Raw genomic sequence first — 25,375 nt, forward strand, 5'->3', positions numbered from 1 at the left:
TGTAGACTGGCAATGGCAAGGAAATCGTTTCTGAAGAAGAGAAATTTGTTAACATCGAGTATAGATTTAAGTATCAGGAAGTCGTTTCTGAAAGTATTTGTATGGAGTGTAGCCATGTATGGAAGTGAAACATGGACGATAACTAGTTTGGACAAGAAGAGAATAGAAGCTTTAGAAATGTGGTGCTACAGAAGAATGCTGAAGATAAGGTGGGTAGATCACGTAACTAATGAGGAGGTATTGAATAGGATTGGGGAGAAGAGAAGTTTGTGGCACAACTTGACTAGAAGAAGGGATCGGTTGGTAGGACATGTTTTGAGGCATCAAGGGATCACAAATTTAGCATTGGAGGGCAGCATGGAGGGTAAAAATCGTAGAGGGAGACCAAGAGATGAATACACTAAGCAGATTCAGAAGGATGTAGGTTACAGTAGGTACTGGGAGATGAAGAAGCTTGCACAGGATAGAGTAGCATGGAGAGCTGCATCAAACCAGTCTCAGGACTGAAGACCACAACAACAACAATGGCAACAGGGGGTGGACTGAACGAATCCAACGGTGAGCACAGCAAAAGGCTATGGAGCGTGGTTGTACTGCTTAGTCGACGAGTAACTCAAAAAAGTACCACAGTGCTAGTAGTGTTGATACAAAGCAGAGCAATGGCAACGATAAATAAGTCAAATATTGCATTATATCTGCGACAACAGTTTCCGAAGTTGGTATATCATCAGCAAGGAACCCAAGGTATTTCTCAGAATCAGATGAAATATTAGCGTTTCTGCAAGATGAGTGAGTGGAATGTGTAGTGTCGTGCACGCTTGACTGTGCGAACAATGTACATGAGCTGTACGATGATGACGATACGTGCTTAACAAGTGTCATTGATACTGAAACAGGTGTTGAGCCATGTTCGACAGGGAGCCACAAATTCCGTCTCCGGTGAAGCTCTGCAAAGGACAATCGTTGTCCAAGGAGAGAATACTAGACATAATTACATACATGGACGATCATCTACAACATATAAAAAAACGATTACGAACAAAGTCGAATAAGTCCGCAGCAATACGGCCGTGTGGTGCGCAAGAAAAATTACGGATATTCAAGCGAGGACAAGGCACACTTGTTACAAAAACCGGTGTCTGCGCGTTTCAAGGGCGCTCGATATAATTTACAGGATGCGCGCAATAGTGACCTATTACGTTATGCGCGTTAAACTGGGCGCAACAGAAATTACAGTGCTTTCAATGGATGCAGTGGATGGTTGCACAGTTTTAATGCTACAGAAGTGGAAGATTTAAGATAACGAAATTTCGAACAAAGCGTCAACTTGACGATGCATAGCAAACTGTGGATTTGGCTCGAAAATTTGTGGATGAGAAAGAAAAACTTATCCTATCGTTCAATAAGGAGTTTTTTTTTTTTTCATCTACGACAATCGGGATTTGAAAAGGAAATGCATATGAAAGGAACCCTGGAAATTGGAGGTGCCGAGGGGACTGTATCCAGCAGAACTAACATTAATGCCTTAACGCATTCGTATACGATTTGCCGACTGTTAATCTGGATGGTAAACTGAGGGGACAGTTATATATTGTGGTGCGAGAAGTTGGCGGTGCTCTGTCCCCTGCAATTCTTTCTCGTCCACGTGATATTGCAATGGCAGTGGGGAATATTTACGTCACACAAGCAAGAGTGGGAAAATGGACGTAAGAGAACTACAACTATGGTATGAGCGCTGCTTTTGGCCTATAGCTGGTCAAAATAACTCGATTTTCTTGATTCCTGGTCTGTCTATAAAAATTATGTTCCTTTGGAGCAATCTATCCTTCCTGAAAAGTGATGTTACAGTTCATACCACGAGGATCCACTAGACAAGTTCAGCATCTGGATGTTTGTTTCTCCTATGCCTACAAAACATATTATCGCACAGTCTGCAGTTACGCCTAAAACGATAGGCAGTTTCACGATAAGCTCCATGACATACTATTTCGCACCGTTGCATGCCATCACTTTCCACCATGTCCCATCAGCCCTTTGCACCAATACGATTCTATAAGCATTCTTTAAGAGTAGATACCTAGTTTAATGTCCCACATGGTTTGTAATTCCTAAGGAGTTCGCCTTCGACCTTGATGGTGTGAATCTTTGAAATCACAGTGCAGCACCATTTTTCATTCGGTGTTCATGGTACAAATTAATGGTTTGTTCTGAACATTTATTGCGTAAGGTTATGGTTAGGTGGTTTCTTATTCTATGACTGAACTCAACTGTGTAAGCTGTAATGACATTGTTTAATACTGCAATCTTGACACGGAAATACACGCTTTTACACAGTTTACAGTGTGACAATGTTAAGACAGTTGTCAAAATTACGCATCTCGTCCTCTGAAAGTGAACTAATCCTGAATACAACAGTATTACATTTTAACTCTCAGTAAGTTAAATAATCCTCAACAAAACAATATCAAATTTTATCTAGAAGTTTCTTTACAAAATTATTCTTACGATTCCGCTTCAAAGTTCGGTACTATTTTTAGGATGACAATCAAGTCTACAGAGGATGGTTAGTTCTGTTGCAAGTTGAGCAAAAAATTACCCAAGGTCGCTCGAGTTTACAGTGGACGCAAGCTGGTGAACAAACAAGTTTACACCTCTGCACTTGGTATTTACCTTAACTGCAGTGAGCTGTCGTCTGCCTGGCTGCCCTCGCCCTCTGATATTCCTATAGAACTTATCAAACCTTTGCTGAATTTTCCAGCAGAAACTCTCCCTATGTTTCTCGATATGTGAGAAAACATGAACTCATTCCAAGTCTCAGACTATGGCGATATACACACGCCTGGCTGGAGCAGCATGCATATTATAATGCCCTCTCAGTTCTTGCAAGAACAATTAACTGGCTGGTTCGTTTCTCCACAGTTGGAGCTCAACGATGCTACAGCTAATTTCTAGCTGGATATCAGCCACTGTGAACGCAGTGTTCACACAAATTTCTCCCCTGCATCGTACAGAGCGTTATGTGCCCCGTTCTGCAGTAGACACTAGTTCAGAGAAGAGTACCTGAAAATTTCCGTCTTGTCTTTCTCATAGCCGAACTGTCTCCCCACGTTCGTCCTTTCGTTCTCGACGTCACGGCTTTTTTCGACCAATAGGAGCGTTCCCCTTATTTTGTGGAAACACTCTCTACCAATCGCAAGGGTCCTACCTTTAAACCGCGTCGAAACCTCGGCACTTTATTCCTTCTCAGTGTGTTTCCGCCAATCAGACGTTATGTGCCCACTCCAGACGCCTAAAAAGTTACATGTCTCTATCATGTGTGTACCACTTGCAGTTCACATGATCGAATGTTTGTATCCACTTGGAATGCTGAACTGCAGTTTTCCGAAGCTTTTTCTGTGCTCCTCCTGGTGGCGTGGCCCATTACTCTCTCTCCCATCTGAGTCACCTGGTCGGTTGGTCATTGACTCTGGCCTGGGACGCTGCTTAAGTGGTTTCTGTGGTGCACCCTGTGGAGCGACATTCGCCTCTGCCCGCCCTTGCTTCCAAACCAAAACGTTTCCTCTCGCTGCTTGTTCCACCTTCTGCTCATAGACATGCATTATATACGATCAGTGCGTTAGTACCGTCGATTGAGTGTCATCCCTTTTTACATTACATACTACTAGGCAAATTTGCTCATTACTGCCAAATTAAGTTAGGTGCCATATTCACCTTCCCATTGCGATGTATAAAGTTCTTATGTAAGGTGCAAAACTGATCTTCATTTATTCCGCCACCTTACAATTGAAATCGACGGTGTCCATTTTGTGAAGTATAAGACATATATCCCATTGAAGATTGATCTCTGCACCTCCGGGACAATCATTTTCCATCGTTTTCCTGATGCACGTAGTGACTCTTAAGCAGCAATACTTTTCGTGTCACAATTATTAACACAACACTTTCAGATGAGCCTCATTGAATATTGAGCTTCCGACCTCGCACTCATGGAGTTCATTGTTACAGTACACATCACTGACCACAGAAGATAATCTACTGCATTTCTACTTGTCAGTTATGACATCGTTATTTTTCCAGTCCTGTAACAGTGTTGGTTGAAGCCTAAGTGTGGGATGTTGGCCTAATTTAGCAATGTCTCGTGTGTGTATGCACTTGTCTGTAGAAGCGTTCTTTCTTGGATATTTTTGCCCTTCCACCATTGTTTACAGTTGTACTACAACCTTAATCATGTCAGACTCCTCTAACACTGTCCAATACCGACGTGATAGGCCGCAGGCAACTGATTTTTAACACACTAATAATGAAGTGAGAAGTTCCTTACAGTGAAACATGGATTTGTTATGTGGCAGTGTATTTGTTTTTAAATAATCTACAGTGTAAATGTTAAACATTTAAACTCTCTTATTTATGATAACCTACGTGTGTCCTTGGATGATTATCTCGAAATGTGTATATTTGGAATACTGGGAAAAAATCGGCAAAACTGTCCAAAAACTGCAACAAATTGCCGAAAAAGTATTAATAGTACTGAGCTGGTAGATGCTTGCTGTACCACACACCTACTTTCAAAGTGTCTGACGTCATTTTTCAAGTCAAAACCATAGTGATTACGATAATTTGGCCAATAGGATAACGCCCATTTAAATTTCGCACTACTTTTAAGGCACTTAATCGGCCTAGAGAAATGGGGCTGTGGAAAAGGTGGCGGGAAGGGTAAAGGATAACCCTGACTGTGACTCATATCCTTTCTTACATAAAAATCCCCAGCAACACTGCAGAGTGATCCAGCTTGCCCAATGCTCCAGTACTAACTAGTTCTGGTATTTACACATTTATTACATTTGTGGAGTGTATATAGTGTACATTATATATAATTACATAATGATGAGAATACACTTTTAGAAACTCATAAGGTATTACTTTATTTTACCTACCTGTTTGTTTGCTAGAAGAGGATCTCCTTTACCATAACATGTCGTTTTATTACTTCAACACTTGTTTCGATGCAAAAAGCATAATCTATGAAATTCAGAAAGTCTCAGAAACGTTAAAAAATGTACGAAATTTGCAGACCTCTGATGATATTTCAATAAAACGAAACGTATGTGGTGTATCAAATTCGCATTTCGTATTTACTGACTGGATAATGTATCATACAGCAACTACAGGTATGATGGACAAACAAATTTAACAGTTTGTTATTTATTTAAAGCTACATGAACTGGTTATGTATCTAAGAGGCTTGCTTTAGTTAGAGTTAATGGCAGACAAAAATAAACGCAATGAACCTGTGGATATATTGCAAGATTAACGTATTTTTCACTACAATGTTATTTATTTTCAATCCTAGTATGACTAAAGAAAGGGAGCCACGAACCTGTCTGTTACAGTGTCATAATAGGAGGAGAGGTGTACTCCAACGTGGCGCGTCCCAGGTGGCGGATAGGGGAGTCCTCACCAGCTTGCTGGCGGACTTGAGCGAAATAAATAGCTCTCGTGGACCAAATACATATCCCATCAATCTCATTTTTTTACCATCCATAATTCACCCATCACCTTTCAAGATCAAATCTGGAATTATAAACACTGACCTTGATCAGACACTTGATCATTGATCAGACAATCAAATAAACATGAGGAGTCTTCTGTTGAAAGCATCCACCGGTTTGGACAGTCACGATAAGATTATCCAGGCGAAGACACCATTCGGAGGACAAAGGTGAGTAGGAGCGCCTAGTGATGCACTGAATGAACAAGCAAACATGCTACATATTCCATATAAAAAGGTGCTAAAATTTAACAAACCAGGAAGATTTTCGTATCTTGCAACGGTAAATATTAATCCTTCAGAAATTTGGTAAATTGAAACATTTAGCAGATGTCTTAGATCAACAGAACATAGTTATCACAGCCCTTCAAGAGTTACGCAATACTGACCAGGACTCGATCGAATCAGGAGGATGTCGACTTCATAAGGGACCACCAGGAGAAAGAGTAATAGAAAACGTTCCGCAATGCGGTGTGGGTTTCTTGGTATATAACAGAATATTGGAGTCCATTGAGGATTTTTCATCCAATTCCTCAAGAATGCCATTGTTAACAATTATGATGGAAAACAAAAGATACACACCGATAAAAATTCATGCTCCATCTAATGTTAAAAATGGAACTGAGAAGAACGGAACGGAAAAATTCTGGGATGAACTTGATAAGGACCATAACGGATACTAACATTAAAATTCTGCTTGGAGACAGTAATGCGAAGATAGGACGAGAGACGAAATTCCGAGGTGTGGTGGGGTGATGGCCAGCCCATAAACTTACAAAGATTGGTTTTGGTTTTGAGACAACAAGTTTTAAGAGAAGACCACATAAGTTAATAACATGGAAATGCCCTAACTTCAAGCTAGGAGAGTTCCAAATAGATCATGTGGACATGGATCAGAAATTCCTTAAGGAAATCTATAATGTTAAAGTGCTGCGTGGCGTCGATGTTGATTCATACCACTACATTTCAAAATTTAAAATCAAACTGACACCTAAAAGAAAAGGCAAACCTCAAAAGTTAGATACAAAGAGAACATATGACCCTAGTTATATTATTAATAATCAGTTATATTACGAGATATCAATAATACCCTTAAGTGACAATCTAGAATCACTGTCAATCAATTCAAAGCCTTGGATGAAGAAGTAGCTCCCGTACGGAAACGCAAGTAACATGCATGGTGGAATGAGAAATGCGATGTAGCGATTCAACCTAGACATAAGACCTGATTAAGGGACCAACAAAACAGAACTGAAAGCTCTAGGGACGAATTAATAAACGCTAGACGATCAACCGCTAAAGAAATTAGAAGGGTAAAAAGGCAATTTCATAAGGACTCGCTAAAATGTATCGAGGATGCTTTCAGTCGCCACTGGTCAAGAGATTACTATCAGACATTCCAACAGTACCAGACGAAATACACCCCACCTACTCTTATGATGAAGGATACAAACGGAAACGTAGCACATGACAACTAAGGCACTTCAATGATATTGGCTAAATATTTCAGACAGTTACTAAATAGCGTTGAACTTGAACATCATTTGGAATTTGATCCCTGTCCAAGAAACAAAACGCATTTAGAAAGAATTATACCATCACATCCAGATGAAGTACAAGCAGCGATTAACTCACTTCGGAATTATAAAGCAGCAGATGAGAACCAACTAGTGGTAGAACTTTGAAAATATGCAAATGTACAAACTATTCTGAACTTACACAAACACCTTACTGACATTTGGAATACTGAGAAGTTACCAGAGGAATGGAATGTTGCAATAATCCATCCACTACGCAGAAAAGGAGATAGACCGGATCCAAATAACTATAGGGGTATATCCATGCTGGATATTACTTATAAAATTTTCCAGGGCTCTTTATTTCAGAATTCATGAACAGTTTGATGGTGAACTAGGCGAATATCAAGGAGTCTTTCGTCCAGGACGAAGCTGTCCTGATCAAATTATTAGTCTCAAATGGACAATGAAACATCAAAGGGTCAGGAACAAGAAGCTTGTGATCACCTTCGTCGATTTTTAAAAAAGCCTACGACAGTATCCATCGTGAATCTCTACTGTCAATTCTTAAAGAATTTGACTTACATCAGAAACTTGTCAATCTCGTTGCAATCACCCTTCTAAAAGCCAAAGCTAGAGTAAGGTTCAGAAATGAATTCTCTGAACGTTTTGAGATTCATATTGGCCTTCAACAAGGCGATGGATTGTCTCTATTATTGTTCAGTTGCGTACTGGAGAAAATCATGCATGAATAGGACAAGATATGCCCACCATCTTTTAAGATAGGAAGAAAGATTCGACTTAACTGCCTTGTATTTGCAGATGATTTGACGCTGTTAGCAAACAATACTGATGAAGCAAAGGTTCAGGTAGAACAACTAGAACGATTAGCGGCAAAGGTTGGATTGCAAAATTCGTTCGAGAAAACAGAAATGATGCCGAGCTTCCAAATTGACACATCCTATACCATACTCCATAATGATCAAAAAATTACAGTAGTAAAAAAAGTTTAAATATCTTGGTGAGACTATTACCTGGAACTCTAATGAAAGAGCGTCAATAGAGAATAGAACATTAAAACTACAGCGAGCGTAAAGAACTGCATGGCCAACCTACAGGAACGATCCCTCTCAATAAATGCTATATTTCGACATTACTCCTCCGTCGTTAAGCCGGAAGCAACGTATGCAAGTGAAACACTATTCAAAGTAAATACTCAAGCAACAAGTGACAAATTGCAGAAAGTTGATAGAAGAATACTCCGAAAAATAATCAGTAAAAACACATCAAGTTAATGGGCAGTGGAGACTTTTGCCCAATTCAGTAATGTATAAGGAAAGTGAATCCATTATTGATGTTGTTGTTGTTATGGTCTTCAGTCCTGAGACTGGTTTGATGCGGCTCTCCATGCTACTCTATCCTGTGCGAGCTTCTTCATCTCCCAGTACCTACTGCAACATACATCCTTCTGTATCTGCTTAGTGTATTCATCTCTTGGTCTCCCTCTACGATTTTTACCCTCCACGCTGCCCTCCAATGCTAAATTTGTGGTCCCTTGATGCCTCAAAACATGTCCTACCAACCGATCCCTTCTTCTAGTGAAGTTGTGCCACAAACTCCTCTTCTCCCCAATTCTATTCAATACCTCCTCATTAGTTACGTGATCTACCCACCTTATCTTCAGTATTCTTCTGTAGCACCTCATTTCGAAAGCTTCTATTCTCTTCTTGTCCATACTAGTTATCGTCCATGTTTCACTTCCATACATGGCTACACTCCATACAAATACTTTCAGAAACGACTTCCTGACATTTAAATCTATACTCGATGTTAACAAATTTCTCTTCTTCCGAAACACTTTCCTTGTCATTGCCAGTCTACATTTTATATCCTCTCTACTTCGACCATCATCAGTTATTTTACTCCCTAAATAGCAAAACTCCTTTACTACTTTAAGTGTCTCATTTCCTAATCTAATTCCCTCAGCATCACCCGATTTAATCTGACTACATTCCATTATCCTCGTTTTGCTTTTGTTGATGTTCATCTTATATCCTCCTTTCAAGACACTGTCCATTCCGTTCAACTGCTCTTCCAAGTCCTTTGCTGTCTATGACAAAATGACAATGTCATCGGCGAACCTCAACGTTTTTATTTATTCTCCATGAATTTTAATACCTACTCCGAATTTTTCTTTTGTTTCCTTTACTGCCTGCTCAATATACAGATTGAATAACATCGGGGAGAGGCTACAACCCTGTCTCACTCCTTTCCCAACCACTGCTTCCCTTTCATGCCCCTCGACTCTTATAACTGCCATCTGGTTTCTGTACAAATTGTAAATAGCCTTTCGCTCCCTGTATTTTACCCCTGCCACCTTCAGAATGTGAAAGAGAGTATTCCAGTCAACATTGTCAAAAGCTTTCTCTAAGTCTACAAATGCTAGAAACGTAGGTTTGCCTTTTCTTAATCTTTCTTCTAAGATAAGTCGTAAGGTTAGTATTGCCTCACGTGTTCCAACATTTCTACGGAATCCAAACTGATCTTCCCCGAGGTCCGCTTCTACCAGTTTTTCCATTCGTCTGCAAAGAATTCGCGTTAGAATTTTGCAGCTGTGACTTATTAAACTGATAGTTCGGTAATTTTCACATCTGTCAACACCTGCTTTCTTTGGGATTGGAATTATTATATTCTTCTTGAAGTCTGAAGGTATTTCACCTGTCTCATACATCTTGCTCACCAGATGGTAGAGTTTTGTCAGGACTGGCTCTCCCAAGACCGTCAGTAGTTCTAATGGAATATTGTCTACTCCCAGGGCCTTGTTTCGACTCAGGTCTTTCAGTGCTCTGTCAAACTCTTCACGCAGTATCGTATCTCCCATTTCATCTTCATCTACATCCTCTTCCATTTCCATAATATTGTCCTCAAGTACATCGCCCATGTATAAACCCTTTATATACTCCTTCCACCTTTCTGCCTTCCCTTCTTTGTTTAGAACTGGGTTGCCATCTGAGCTCTTGATATTCATACAAGTGGTTCTCTTCTCTCCAAAGGTCTCTTTAATTTTCCTGTAGGCAGTATCTATCTTACCCCTAGTGAGACAAGCCTCTACATCCTTACATTTGTCCTCTAGCCATCCCTGCTTAGCCATTTTGCATTTCCTGTCGATCTCATTTTTGAGACGTTTGTATTCCTTTTTGCATGCTTCATTTACTGCATTTTTATATTTTCTCCTTTCATCAATTAAATTCAATATTTCTTCTGTTACCCAAGGATTTCTATTACCCCTCGTCTTTTTACCTACTTGATCGTCTGCTGCTTTCACTACCTCATCCCTCAGAACTACCCATTCTTCTTCTACTGTGTTTCTTTCCCCCATTCCTGTCGATTGTTCCCTTATGCTCTCCCTGAAACTCTCTACAACCTCTCGTTCTTTCAGTTTATCCAGGTCCCATCTCCTTAAATTCCCACCTTTTTGCAGTTTCTCTAGTTTCAATCTGCAGTTCATAACCAAGAGATTGTGGTCAGAATCCATATCTGCCCCTGGAAATGTCTTACAATTTAAAACCTGGTTCCTAAATCTCTGTCTTACCATTATATAATCTATCTGATACCTTTTAGTATCTCCAGGATTCTTCCAGGTATACAACCTTCTTTTATGATTCTTGAACCAAGTGTTAGCTATGATTAAGTTATGCTCTGTGCAAAATTCTACAAGGCGGCTTCCTCTTTCATTTCTTCCCCCCAATCCATATTCACCTACTATGTTTCCTTCTCTCCCTTTTCCTACTGACGAATTCCAGTCACCCATGACTATTAAATTTTCGTCTCCCTTCACTATCTGAATAATTTCTTTTATCTCGTCATACATTTCATCAATTTCTTCATCATCTGCAGAGCTAGTTGGCATATAAACTTGTACTACTGTAGTAGGCATGGGCTTTGTGTCTATCTTGGCCACAATAATGCGTTCACTATGCTGTTTGTAGTAGGTAACCCGCACTCCTATTTTTTTATTCATTATTAAACCTACTCCTGCATTACCTCTATTTGATTTTGTATTTATAACCCTGTAATCACCTGACCAAAAGTCTTGCTCCTCCTGCCACCGAACTTCACTAATTCCCACTATATCTAACTTTAACCTATTCATTTCCCTTTTTAAATTTTCTAACCTACCTGCCCGATTAAGGGATCTGACATTCCACGCTCCAATCCGTAGAACGCCAGTTTTCTTTCTCCTGATAACGACGTCCTATTGAGTAGTCCCCTCCCGGAGATCCGAATGGGGGACTATTTTACTTCCGGAATATTTTACCCAAGAGGACGCCATCATCATTTAATCATACAGTAAAGCGGAAAAGAAGGATTGCATTTTTCGCTCACATATCTCACCTACCAAATACTAAAATCCTGAAGCATCTTTGTGACTACTTCTGGAACAGTAAAACCAAAAACGTCTGGTTTAAAGGAGTACTAAGTGATCTGGATGAATTGAACATCACCACACACCAAATTCGACACAGAGAAGAGAAACTGCTTCTGAAGAACAAATACACACGGCTGACATTCAAACCATCAGAACGGAAGACGTCTGTCACATTTGCAGAAGAACGAGCGGCCAAATCACACCGAATGAAGAAATTTTGGGTAACGAAGAATTGGCTAACTGTTAAATCTAAACTTAATCATTGTAGACTCTGTTGTATTATGTTTGATTTTAGTGCTCCAATGTGGGCGTAAACTATGTAAATAAATAAATAAAGGGAAAGGAATGGGAATGTAGATTGCAGAACACATTTTGATAACATTTGGGTTAATAATTATATTGCCAAGGAATTACACCGTTTGAAACAAAATGTCTTGCGAGTTGCTAACGTTTCTCCTTCACATTGTTGCCTGCTCTTTGCACAATAATTCTCAGTGTCTTGAGTAAGGGTCCGTCTCACTCATTTCACCATCGACAGCGAATTCACCAATCTATTGGTTTTCCTATCGAGTGCGTGAGAACTTAAATACTTTCCCAAACGTCATGTAAGTATAAAGCAGACGACAGACTTTTTTGAGCTTTCAGGTTTCAGTAATACTGGTTTGTTTAAGACCCTAAACACAGAGCTTAGAACACCAAAGCGTTTTCCACAACGTGCTCGTGATAATCTCATAACTGACCACTCTTTATATAGAACTTCCATCAATGTATTCTTCATGTAGTTTCATAATATATTTCCGTAATGCGAATTCTCTGTCAGTCGAAATGAAGCAAAGAATTTCAATTCCATATGGTACTTGGAGTACATTCGGGGAACATATGTTCAATGATTTTTCTTCTAGTTTCTTGTATAAGTGAGTGACGGATATCTTGCCCTAATACATAACATTTACATACAGAAGAACTGGTCCGTCTTGTAGCAAAGTAGATGGATCCTTTCCAGCTGGTATGTTTTTCTTTCACCCAGTACACTGCAAATTCTGAGATATGTTCTGTAATGTTATTCAGCTGTTATGTTATTCACATGGCATGTGCACAGTACCAAAAATCTAAAATATTAACTAAGGGATCATCCAGCTTAACTTTATTATTTATTACATTCTTTAATTGTCAGAAGTTAACGAGCTAACTAGTTTGCCTAAAAACCATGCTAATTACGAAATATCAGTAATTTGAGATTTTGTTCGAATTTATGTGCACATGGTTTCCACACTGATGCGACTGTTAGATTTCGAGGGCAGTGATTTGAGAACTTTATACAGAGACTGTGTTAATGATGTCTTTGCCACCACATTAATGATGACATTAGTAATAATGCTTAATTATGCCTGTGTTAGGTTACTGCACCCAAACAATACTGCCGAATATCAGTGCAGTGTACGCCTGCTTAGCTGGGTGGTAACGTGCTCGCCGCCCATGCAAGTGGGCCCGGTTTCGATTCCCGGCTGGGTTGGAGTTTTTCTCCGCTTGGGGACTGGGTGTTGCGTTGTTCTCATCATCATTTCATCCTCATCACCGGCATGCAAGTCACCCCATGTGGCGTCGACTGAAATAAGACTTGTACTTGGTGCCCGAACTTCCCCTGAAGGGGCCTCCCGGACAACGATGCCATACGCTCATTTCGCTTTTTTCATTGCAGTATGTGGCTAGTAAAGCAGTCTATATCAAAGCGTGCAATAAAAATTGCAATTCTATACAGTTTTGTGGTTACATTGTTTTATTTCACTCGCCTTTATTTCAGAGCCTCGATAATTATATCGCAAATTCAGGCACACTTAGTCGCTTCTCTAAACATGGTGTCCGTTTTTCTTATTTTGGGCTCAATCATCGACTTTAATTGTTCAGAATCATATAACGCCAACTGAGTAAAATTTTTAAATGCATCTTTCACCGCTTATAAATTGTTATCTTGCATAAGTCTGTTTCCATACTGTATTCATACAATTCTCTCAACCTCCAAGGCACTTTTCGTTTCGGTTTTCAACAGCTTTGGTTGTTATACATCAGTATGGAGGCTTGCTACTGCACATGTCACATTCTTGCATACACTGAGTATGCATTGATCAGCAGCAAAACCCATGCTACAGAATGAAGTCACATATCGACTGAGCACAGAACGCCCATATGAAGACGGTGAGCAGCAGATGGTAGTGTGGCGTCGAAAAAGAGTGGTGACTGGTAGAGTAGTGAGCAGTAGGTGGTAGAGCAGCAAAGTGGTGAGGCAGTGAATGGTAGGTCAAGAGCGACATTTGGTAGAGGGGCAGAGCAGTTGAGCTGTGCATTGTAGAGTGGTGAGGGGCAGATGGTAGAGTGGAGAACGCAGGTGATAAGGTGGTAGTGTCTTGGATGGTAGAGTGGCGAGCAGCAGGTCGTAGAGCAGTACAGAAGTAGAGTGGCGAGAGGTACAACAGTGGCCAGCAAGAGGAACAGTGGCAGAGCAGTAGAGTAGTGAGCGGTGGACAGTGAGTGGCATCTGGTAGAGAAATGGAGTTGTAGAACAGTGAGTGGTGAGGCAGTGAGTGGTAGAGTGGTAATAGACCAGCAGAGCAGTGAGTGGTGGAGCACTGAGAGAAAGGTGGTAGAGCACCACCAGCACTCATCACCCACCAGCCTAACACTCACCACTCTGTGGCTCTAACAGAGCGGTAGAGTGGTGAGTGTTAGGGTGGTGAGTGACTAGTGGTGGTGCAGCAAAGCAGTAGATCAGTGTGTAGTAGAACAGTGAGCAGCTGATGAGAGAGCAGCAGAGCACTAGATCAATGGGTGGTAGAACAGAGACCAGCAGGTGGAAGAGCAGTGAGTGGCAGGTGGTAGAGCAGTGAGCAGCAGGTGGTAGAGCAATGGGAGGTACGGCAGTGTGCGACACATGGTAGAATGGTGGAACAGCATAGCAGTGAGCACTCGAGCTGTGAGTGACAGGTAGTAGAGTACTGGAGCAATGACTGGTGGGAGGTAGAGCAGCAGATGGATAGAGCAGTGAATGTTACAGCAGTGAGTACCAAAGTGGTAGAGCAGTGAGTGGTAGAACAGTGGGTAGCTGATAGTACACCAACAGAGCAGCAGATCAGTGAGTGATAGAGCAACGAGTAGCAAGTGGCAGAGCAGTGAGTGGCAGGTGGTAGAGCAGCGACCAGCAGGTGGTAGAGGAGTAGAGCAGTGGGAGGTTGGGCAGTGATTGACAGGTAGTAAAATGGCAGAGTGGCATAGCAGTGAGTGGTAAAGTGGTGAGTGAAAGGTGGTAGAATACCAGAACAATGAGTGGTGAGAGGTAGAGCAGCAGACTGATAGAGCAGTGACTGTTAGGGCAGTGAGTGACGAGTCGTAGATTAGCAAATGGTAGGGCAGTGAGTGATAGAACAGCGAGCAGCTGATGTTAGAGCAGCAGAGCAGTAGATCAATAGGTGGTAGAGCAGTAAGTGCCAGGTGACAGAGCAGTGAGCAGCAGGTGGTAGAGCATTAGAGCAGTGGAAGGTTTAGCAGTGAGTGACGGGTGGTAGGATAGTGGAACAGCATAGTAGTGAGCGGTAGAGCTGTGAGTTGCAGGTGGTGGAGAAGCAGGGCAATACAGTGGTGAGTCGTATAGTGGCAGAGTAGTTGGTGCGGCTAGCTATGACAAGACCGACAGAGCAGTATTTCCTATGAGGGACACGGCACTGAACAAGAGCATGGTGGGTCGTTGGGAGAGGGCTCTGTCATCTTCGCAACAGGTCACACCAAATTGTCCCACGTGTCAGCCAGCCACTCATAGTTGTGATACTCGCAATATTGGAAATTGAAGAAATGACTTCAGCGTGTTCGTCGCGACAAAAACGCAAACAGGTTTCTTCTTCTTCCTAACAACGCAAAAAAAACCACAATTCTGCACACCGAGAGGAGCCCAAAACTTCGTTGGACTGTCCTTTGTCATCCACCGACAGTCCAGATCTTGCACCTTCCGACTTTCATCTGTCTGGCCCAATCAAGGATACACTCTGCCGGCAGCAGTACGGCGATGATGGGCAGGTTATTGATACAACACGACGTTGGCTCCGACGTCGACCCGTAGAGTGATACCATGCGAGCAAGCAGACTCTCCTAGTAAGGTGGCTAAAGGCGGTGGCGTAAGTCTCCCAAATCGCCAAAGAGTTGGAAGTGTTAAAACAACAGCGTCAGGGCGGTCAGGTTATTTCGATTACACGATAAGTCACACAAATATGAAGGCTTTAAATTCAACAAAATACTTAGGGATTACAGTTACGAATAACCTAAACTCGAACGATCACATAGATAATGTTGTGGATAGAGCAAACCAAAGACTGCGAATCGTTGGCAGAACACTTAGAAGGTGCAACAGATCTACTAAAGAGACTGCTTACACTACACTTGTCCGCCCTAATCTGGAGTATTGGTGTGCGGTGTGGGATACGTATCAGATGGAACTGACGGATGATACTGAAAAAGTTCAAAGAAGAGCGGATCGTTTTGCATAACCGCGAAATAGAGGAGATTAGTGCCACAGACATGGTACTTGAATCGGAGTGGCAGTCATTAAAACAAAGGCGTTTTCCGTTGCGACGGGATCTTCTCATAAAATTTCAGTCACCAGCCGGCCGGAGTGGCCGAGCGGTTCTAGGCGCTACAGTTTGGAGCCGCGCGACCGCTACAGTCGCAGGTTCGAATCCTGCCTCGGGCATGGGTGTGTGTGATGTCCTTAGGTTAGTTAGGTTTAAGTAGTTCTAAGTTCAGGGGACTGATGACCACTGCAGTTAAGTCCCATAGTGCTCAGAGCCATTTTTTCAGTCACCAGTTTTCTTCTCCAATTGCGAAAAGATTCTGTTGGGACCCACCTACATAGGGAGAAATGATCATCAGGATAAAATAAGTTAAATCAGGGCTCGCACAGAAATACGAGGGCCGTTCCGAAAGTAACCTCCGGTTGATTTAAAAAAATACACCAAGTTAAATAAAAATATTTTAATATATACATCTTACAACTACATCTTTGCACTATTTTTCTACATAGTCTCCATAGCGATTGAGGCACTTCACAAGCTTTGAAATTCCTTCTGCATAAAAATCACCCGCTTGTGCCTGGAGCCAGCCTGTGACCGCATCTTTGAGCTCTTCGACATCATCAAACCGCTGTGACCCGAGCCATTTCTTCAAATGCATGAAGAGGTGATAATCACTTGGCGCCAGGTCTGGGCTGTAAGGTGGATGGTTGATAACGTCCCACTTGAAGGACTTAAGAAGGGCCGTTGTTCTGCGAGCAGAGTGAGGACGGGCGTTATCGTGCAAAAAAACGATACCGGAAGTCAGCATACCACGGCGTTTGTTCTGTATAGCCCGTCGTAACTTTTTTATTGTTTCACAGTACACGTCTTGATTAATGGTCGTACCACGTTCCATGAATTCAACCAACAACATCCCTTTGGCATCCCAAAACACCGTTGCCATCAGTTTTCTGGCAGAAAAATCTTGCAAGGCTTTTCTTGGTTTGGTAGGCGAATTTGAATGTGCCCACATCTTTGATTATTCTTTTGTCTCAGGGTTCACGTACTTAATCCAGGTTTCGTCACTGGTCACGATTCTGTTTAACAATGGTTCTCCTTCGTCCTCATAACGTGACAGAAAGTCTAATGCAGAGGCCATTCTTTGAGTTTTGTGGTGGTCGGTAAGAATTTTGGGCACCCATCGTGCACAGAACTTACGGTAACCCAATCTTGCTGTCACTATCTCGTACAAGAGAGTCTTAGAAATCTGGGGAAAACCAGTAGACAACTCCGACATTGAGAAACGTCGATTTTCACGAACTTTTGCATCAACTGTCTGAACGAGTTCGTCAGTCACCAATGATGGTCTACCACTCCTCTCTTCATCATGAACGTTTTCTCGTCCACTTTTAAATAAACGTACCCATTCACGGACAACTCCTTCACTCATAACTCTTGGTCCGTACACGGCACAAAGCTCACGATGAATAGCTGCTGCAGAATATCCTTTGGCTGTAAAAAACCTTATGACAGCACGCACTTCACATTTGGCGGGGTTTTCTATTGCAGCACACATTTCAAACTGCCACAAAAACTAAACTAGCGCAGGTACGACGTTCACTCGACCACGGCTTGATGCCGACTGACCTGTTGAGTGCGTGAACGCACAGATGGCGTCGCTACTCCCCCCACAACCCGCACTGTGACCAATCGGAGGTTACTTTCTGAACCGCCCTCGTATTTTAGTGCTCGTTTTTCCCGCGCGCCTTTCTAGAGTGCAATGGTACAGAGGCAGCTTGAAGGTTGTTCATTGAACCCTCTGCCAGGCACTTAATTGTGAATACCAGAGTAATCACGTAGATGTAGATGTAAATGTTCTAGTTCACCAGTTGTGGAATATAATGGCAGTCATTTGTCCTCGCAACACTCGCCAGCTCCGTTCCCCAGGTCGGCCACTGAAAGGCCTGGTACAGCTCTTAGTGCAGTCACTCAAACAAGCAACATTGTGACTCAAGGCACAAAGTTTTTCACTAAATGACGTTACCGATCAGCAGTTCTAATACGATAAATAATATGGAACAAGACAATGTTTTGTCTAACGTTCCATACTTTAACTTTCCATACTAACTGCAGTCTATGAAAATTCCTTTGTGGTTGTATGTTGTTGATTTTTGTCCTGTGCTACAGACTAGTAAAACGTTTATTTTTCATTGCGTGTATTGTTAGTAATAATAAAAAGTTATCCGTTACAACTACAAGAAAACTGCCTTCACATAATGTACTTCGCAGACAGCACGTGTGGACAGAATAGTTAATGCGCTTGCAGTGTCAGTTTCTGGGAAAACACCAGCACAATATTTTTGGACTTAGGGATTGTGTTCTAGTTTTGAGTTATAGCAGCAGTAGCTCTGTATGCATCTTGTGAGGTAACGGGCGAGTTGCGGCGCCCTGGAAATATTCTAAGTTCAGAGTTGGCGGCCACCGCTCGGGCCGTTTGGCAAGCCGCGGCTCGTTAGCGTCCGCGTAGTGCCTCACAACGGACGGAGCACGTGGTCCATCGGCCTCGTGGCTGGGAATTCCGCTGTGACGAGGACGGTGCTTTGTGTCGGTGAAGGAGATACGCCGGGAGTGCCAAAGATGGCGGACTTTGTGAAGCCTTAATGGCAGACATTTCACAGTTCGTATAGAAATTAATAGTAGCCAGATGAATCATGATATCTCAGAAACAAACATGTACATTACAATTACTTGCACTACTATTCTGATGGTGTAATCAGATTTTCAATATCTTTATTAGTTTAAAGTGTAGTATCTGACGGTAAAGTATACGAATAACACCTAGCAACGATTTTCCAAATAAACACTTCATCCGATTTTGTCAATCGCCGTGTCTTTAGAAAGCTATTAGTGTAAACCTAAATCGATATGAATTACAGGCATGTAACTTGAATAGTACATGAGTTATTGGAGGTCAAAGTGGCCGATTACTATCGATCGCGTCAGGCCATAAGTACTCCACAGTTACACGAAAATACGGTAGCAGCATGCTTATAAATATATTTATTCATCTATGTCCTTGTATATATCCGATATATACTATTCGTGAAGAAATTGGTTAAATATTTACTCTGTGTTACAAAGCACAGAGACATTACGCTCCTGGCCTACCTTTAGCTTCTTTTCTTTTAATGTATGTCTATTTAATTCCTTATTTATTTATTAATGGAGTGTGTTTATGGTCTAGACGTAGGAATATTTATTTAATTTCAAGTTATTTAAAAGTAAATCCAGTATTTCGAATATGTTTCATTATGTTTGTGAGTGTGCGTTGACATGAAGACATGGCGCGAGCGCTCTAGCCAATCACAGCGCTCGTGAACGGGGGGATTGGATGAAAGCGAGAGAAGAGTGCTTTGCAGGACGCCACAGGACACGAACTGCACAGGACAGGACACGGGGTGGTGCAGGACTCAGCAGTGTTTGGCTTGTAATGCGGCAACTACGTATTCCAGCCCCTAGACAACGAAACCAGCCAAAACTTTTAATATTGCAACGCAACGTCGGAGGGTGCCTAGTTAGTTTGAAGGCCCGCAATCTACTACAGTGCTCTTTTTGTTAAATAAATTTGACTTAGTGGTGTAATGGAATCCACAAATGGGAGGACGTAGACGTAACAGTGGAGAAGAATGAACTTTCCGTTCCCTTGTTCTAAACGTGATATGCTGCCCAAGAGTGATAAATTGCCTTGCCCTGCCATTACTCAGGTGTAGGGTTGCGTTCTACCAAACCTACCGTGCGGTAGCTTCGGTACAGTACATGAATAACGTAGTAAGTTGTAGGATTACTGGTAATATTTGCAGCATTCGTAGGGAAAGCAACATAAATGAATATGTGAGAGGGAAACTGGAAGCCGACGATTTCTCTTTGTTTTTTTTGTTTGTTTCTTAGTTTGTTTTGCACATAATTGGAACCGCACATCGTTCACTGTTAGTCCACTGTGTATTTTTTTCCTTACAAAGTATAAACTGCATTTTATATGTAATGAAAATTGATTGATCGAGTAACTTCTGCGCTTTTATCCATAAAGCTATTAGTGTCGATACAAGCACAGTTTGAGCACATAAACATAAAAAATCTATAATATTTTGCTGTTATTTTCTACTCATTAGAACGTGCTTCATCAGGCTCAAAGGCAAGAGTTTCCTGCTATTATTAATATGTGCGAAACTTATTTATGAATAACGGAAACATGTTTTATAGAAGCTCAACGAAGAATTGAAGCGATGTTTGATAGTTTTTTAGTCCGCCCCGATAGCTGAACGGTCAGCGTGACGGAGTGCCGTCCAAAGGGTCCCGGGTTCGATTCCCCGCTGATTCGGGGATTTTCTCCGCACAGGAACTGGGTGTTGTGTTGTCTTCATCGTCATTTCATCCCCATCCGGTGTGCAGGTCGCCCAATGTGGCGTCGAATGTGATAAGACCTGCACCAAGGCGGGCGGACCTGCCAATGACGCCAAACGCTCTTTTCCATAGTTTTTTCACATTAATTTTTTTTTAATTTTACCTTTTCTTGAGGTAATTGTGAAACGTCCCCTTTGAACAATTATAAATGACTGTGCTTAAACTGACACACAATATTTTTAGCGCAACGCAATCTGACTTTTAATAATCCCTACAAAAGAATGGCCCTGACTAACATTAACCTATACGTTTCACAAATCACTTACGTCACAAAAATCTTCGTTACTCGAACTACTGCAATACAGCGAGCGCCACTACTGCCAGCTAAATGAAAGATTCAAACTACTGAAGGCACTAACTACTGATAGGCATAGTTATCAAATGAAAGGCTTTGATAGAGAACAAACAATGTATTTACCTTAATAGTGTTCAAAAGTGATAATATATATAGCAGTTCATGACATCCATTCTTACAAATGTACTGTTTCTGATGGACACACGTCCAGATCATCCGCTCTCAAAACACTGCCATTTCTCTCCCCACATCCACCACTGCTGGCGGCTCGCCTCCAACTGCGCAACGCTACGCGCTGTTAACAGCCAACTGCCCAACACTACAATAGCAGACAACAATGCAAACCAGCCACAGACTGCACACAGCACAGCCAGTGATTTTCATACAGAGCGCTACGTGGCGTTACCAATAAGAAAACCTAAACAGCCTACTTACAATTGTGTTGTCTGGTACTATATGACAATTTTTTTTATTTTTACTGCAGCATTTCTCTATTTCAAGTTAAAAATCAACAATTTTCGAGTAAAGCCTGAATTAAACGTTGAAAATTTCAATTTTGCAATAGGTACTGTTTATTTTTAAGTAACAGTCACGGGGATAACTACGCAGATCAGAAATGGTCCATAGGTTACGTAGCTCTTTATTCATCCTCTGTCAGTTACTAAACAGTTCACTGCGTCCGGTTTCTGGGGTAATCTGTTATAAGACTGATCGCCTACGCAGACAAAGGTACTGGAATCAGGTGACATCCGATAGGTGTGCAACACACATAAGTACAGGTAACTCAGTACGATCTTAACTGACCAAGGCCACAAAGCCTACAAGGAAAACTATCATAGTCTGCGCTTGATTGCGATCGTCTACGGAACACTGCGGTAGTTTTAGGTCTGCATGCAGGTGACGTGAGTTTCATTATCTTTTTGTGAGTACCAACAGTTTCCCGAGGCTTTTTCCCTTGTAGAACCTCCTACTCGTTTCGTTACGTGCAAGCTTAGTAGTCATTTTGTGCAACAGAAACGACAAATCTGTGAAAAAGTAATAAGCAATGCAGCACACTTTTTCCTTCGGCCAATTTATGGTGAGACAATGTAGAGTTCGTTGTACAACATCGTGGAACATTCTCGCTTCAGCACCTGTAAGTTCATGAGTTCCGATATATGGCAACGCCATCAACTGAAGTATGTCCCCTTCTGAAAGACGGGTTTGCCTGACATGAATGAACCAGCGTCGGCAGATATCATGAGGAAAAGTTCTAAGAATTTTTGGCGGTAGCAAGCGACCATAACCATTTACGTCTTCACCGAACACGCGCAAAGTTTGAATGCGGCGGTTGAACTCGATAAATGTAGAACTACGGGATTCTGGAATCGGGAACTGAGTGGGTTTAATAATTCTAAATATCCACGTGAGGTTGAATAATTCTATTTCTTCATATGTGTCAGAGATCACAGCAATACTGTCAGCTAAATACTTTGTTTCCCCTTTTAAACAGCCAGGTAGAAAAATGTATGTTGGATACTGTGAGATCTCGATCAATTGATCGCTGGAATTGTTTTCAAAAACGAGCCCAGTTCTCAAACATTTCCAGGAAACGCCTCAAGTTTTATAGTGGGCAATCTGATATTAGGTGGTGGAATAACTGAAGTGTCGGTGGTAGCAGGTTGTTTATCACTAATGGTAGTGCGAATCATGGATGGAATTCGTAAGTTTCCCAGCGTTCACCATTTTTCCTGTAATCGATCTTTGGAATATTCAAAATTATCAATGGTAGTTGTTTCATTAAAGTTGTGTACTTCGTTCAAAATACGTCTAACATAGCTCTTGCCCTTGACCTCGCCCGCAGTCCTTTCGAGCGTTGTATATGATAGTTGCTATCAGCGTTTCCCGTTTAGGCATCGTGAAGTGATTGCGGTCGTCTAAGCGGATCAAGATAGTACGTAGTTTGGTGAGCAACTAACAGATGGCAGCACCAGTCACAAAAAATTTGATAATCCGTTAAGCGCAAATCGAACAGCTACAAAAGCAGTATAGAGGGGGAATAATACAATCAGTTGCTTTTGCAAATTTCATTACAAATATGTGACGTTATAATTCAGTTGTACTTAACTGTCTATGCAGGCAGCTGTCGTTGGACAGTTTGTTACGTGGCGTGTCAAATCACTGCAGTGAGATCCTCTTGGTATTACCGCCTGAAGTACGTTAAAAATCGTGTTGTCACAGCAGCAATCGTGGAAATCTCCCGGGTTTCGGCACCGATTCTAATGTTGTGAATCACAGTAGGAAGCAGCGATTTGCAGTCTAGCACCATACTTTATTTAACAGCCACAGAAAATACATATAACGAAAGAGTTTATAACATATTACGTCTTTCAAAGAGTATTATTAATCAGAGATATAAATGTCAAAAAATGTTCAAATGTGTGTGAAATCTTATGGGACTTAACTGCTAAGGTCATCAGTCCCTAAGCTTACACACTACTTAACCTAAATTATCCTAAGGACAAACACACACACCCATGCCCGAGGGAGGACTCGAACCTCCGCCGGGACCAGCCGCACAGTCCATGACTGCAGCGTCGTAGACCGCTCGGCTAATCCCGCGCGGCAGATATAAATGTCCCGACGACTTCGATTGCCAACAGCTGTGATTGCTGGTATACTGGAACGTCCGACTACTCTCGTTTGAGGTGATCGACAGGTCACAATCAAACACCTCGCTGCACAACTGGGTGTCTATGTCGGTAGTGCTGAAACACTCGTCCACCAGTTGGGGTGCTCAAAGGGAAATTGAAGAGACGACTTCATCGTATTCATCACAACAAAAACGCGAACTAGCTGCTCCTTCTCCATGACAACGCAAGACTTAACACAAGTCTCCGCCTCCGAGAGGATCTCACAAAACTTCACAGGACTGTTCATCCTCATCCACCCTCAGTCCCGCATCTCGCAAACCAGAAGCAGTACGTGGGTGCTGGAGAGGTTATTGATGCGACAAGACGTTGGCTCCGACGTCGAGCAGTAGAGTGGTACCACGCGTGTTTGAAGGCTCTCCCACGCAGTAAGGTGACGTAAGATCGTCACATTGCACGTAGCTTATGTTGAAAAATAGGGTTTTTTGACCAGAGGATTGGGGAAGAATATGGTGTATTGGAATCATGAAGCCGGCCGCGGTGGCCGAGCGGTTCTAGGCGCTTTAGTCCGGAACCGCGCGACTGCTACGGTCGCAGGTTCGAATCCTGCCTCGGGCATGGATGTGCGTGATGTCCTTAGGTTAGTTAGGTTTAAGCAGCTCTAAGTTCTAGGGGACTGATGACCTCAGATGCTAAGTCCCATAGTGCTCAGAGCCATTGGAACCATTTTTTGGAATCATGAATAAAACCAACCTGCATTCAGAAAAAAAAGTGTTGCTCTACCTACTGAATTCCCCTCGTACAAGTGATAGTCTGTGAGTGAGAGCAGGAATTAACTGTTCTTGTGTAGCTTACATTCGATCCTCAAAGGTTGTTGTGTTCTTTTATAATTAGCAGTATCTGCAGGGACTTAAATGACCAACAGACGTGTTTGATTTTATGTGTACGCAATACAATGAAGGTTGCTGACAGTCTGGAGTAATAAATGAAGTGGTAATGGTATCAAGAATCGACAATCTGTCTGAGAAAGGAGCGTTGTAAATCATCTTAAGTTTGTAGGTATTGTTGTTGTCTGTGGTATTAACGTCTGTAGATAAGGAATTTTACTGTCGTTACCAGAAGTCAATGGCTGGATCGACAGTCTTCACTAGATAGTGGCGTGTCCATTGTAGCCAACATAAGATGGATTGTCGATACGTGGCAGAGATTTTCAGAGTGTATTTAAAGAGCTCAGACTATTGTAGACGTATTTCAGGGGTGTTCGTAGGTTTTCCCGACGAATACACTACTTGGAAATCTCTCGGGCATGCAACTGAATTGATTGATCGTTGTAGAACGATTTTTTCGAGGCGGCCGCTGCGGAGGAGCGGTTCTAGGCGCTTCAGTCTGGAACCGCGCGACCGCTACTGAGGTGTGGTTGCCGGTCCTATGCTCCCATGCGTTAGTTTGACGTGTGTGTGACCCCCATGACTGATTGGGTATAATTGTATAATTGTACGGTATTAAAAAGTCAACAGTGGGAAAACTAGAACATAAGAGAATCGAAGCATTTGAGGTGTGGTTGTAACCTCCCCCTTCCTAATCGGTCTACTGGACTGAGATGTAACTGACCATCATCGTACATGCCTAGTGAAATATAACAATGAAAAGGCTATCGTTACCGAAGGAAATTAACGCCATTTAGTTGGAGGAAAGTGTACAACACTCTTTTGAAGGAAGAATCTATTCCAGGGGCGTCTTCTGAGATAATGCCAGTGTGCCATGGCACTACTTGTACGAAGAACATATATATATATATAGAAATTGCGCATGAAACATTGTTTCGGAGAATGTATTCTCTGATTTGAAGAGGCGAGCTTCGATGCGCGCGATCTCGCGGTAGTTTTCTGAAGCTTGGAGCCAACTGCAGATTGGCACCGTCTGCTCTCATAAGCTCTGCGTGTAAGGTTCGGCAGTCGGTTTC

The sequence above is a fragment of the Schistocerca americana genome, chromosome 8 (assembly GCF_021461395.2).
Source record: "Schistocerca americana isolate TAMUIC-IGC-003095 chromosome 8, iqSchAmer2.1, whole genome shotgun sequence".
Taxonomy (NCBI): Eukaryota; Metazoa; Arthropoda; class Insecta; order Orthoptera; family Acrididae; genus Schistocerca; species Schistocerca americana.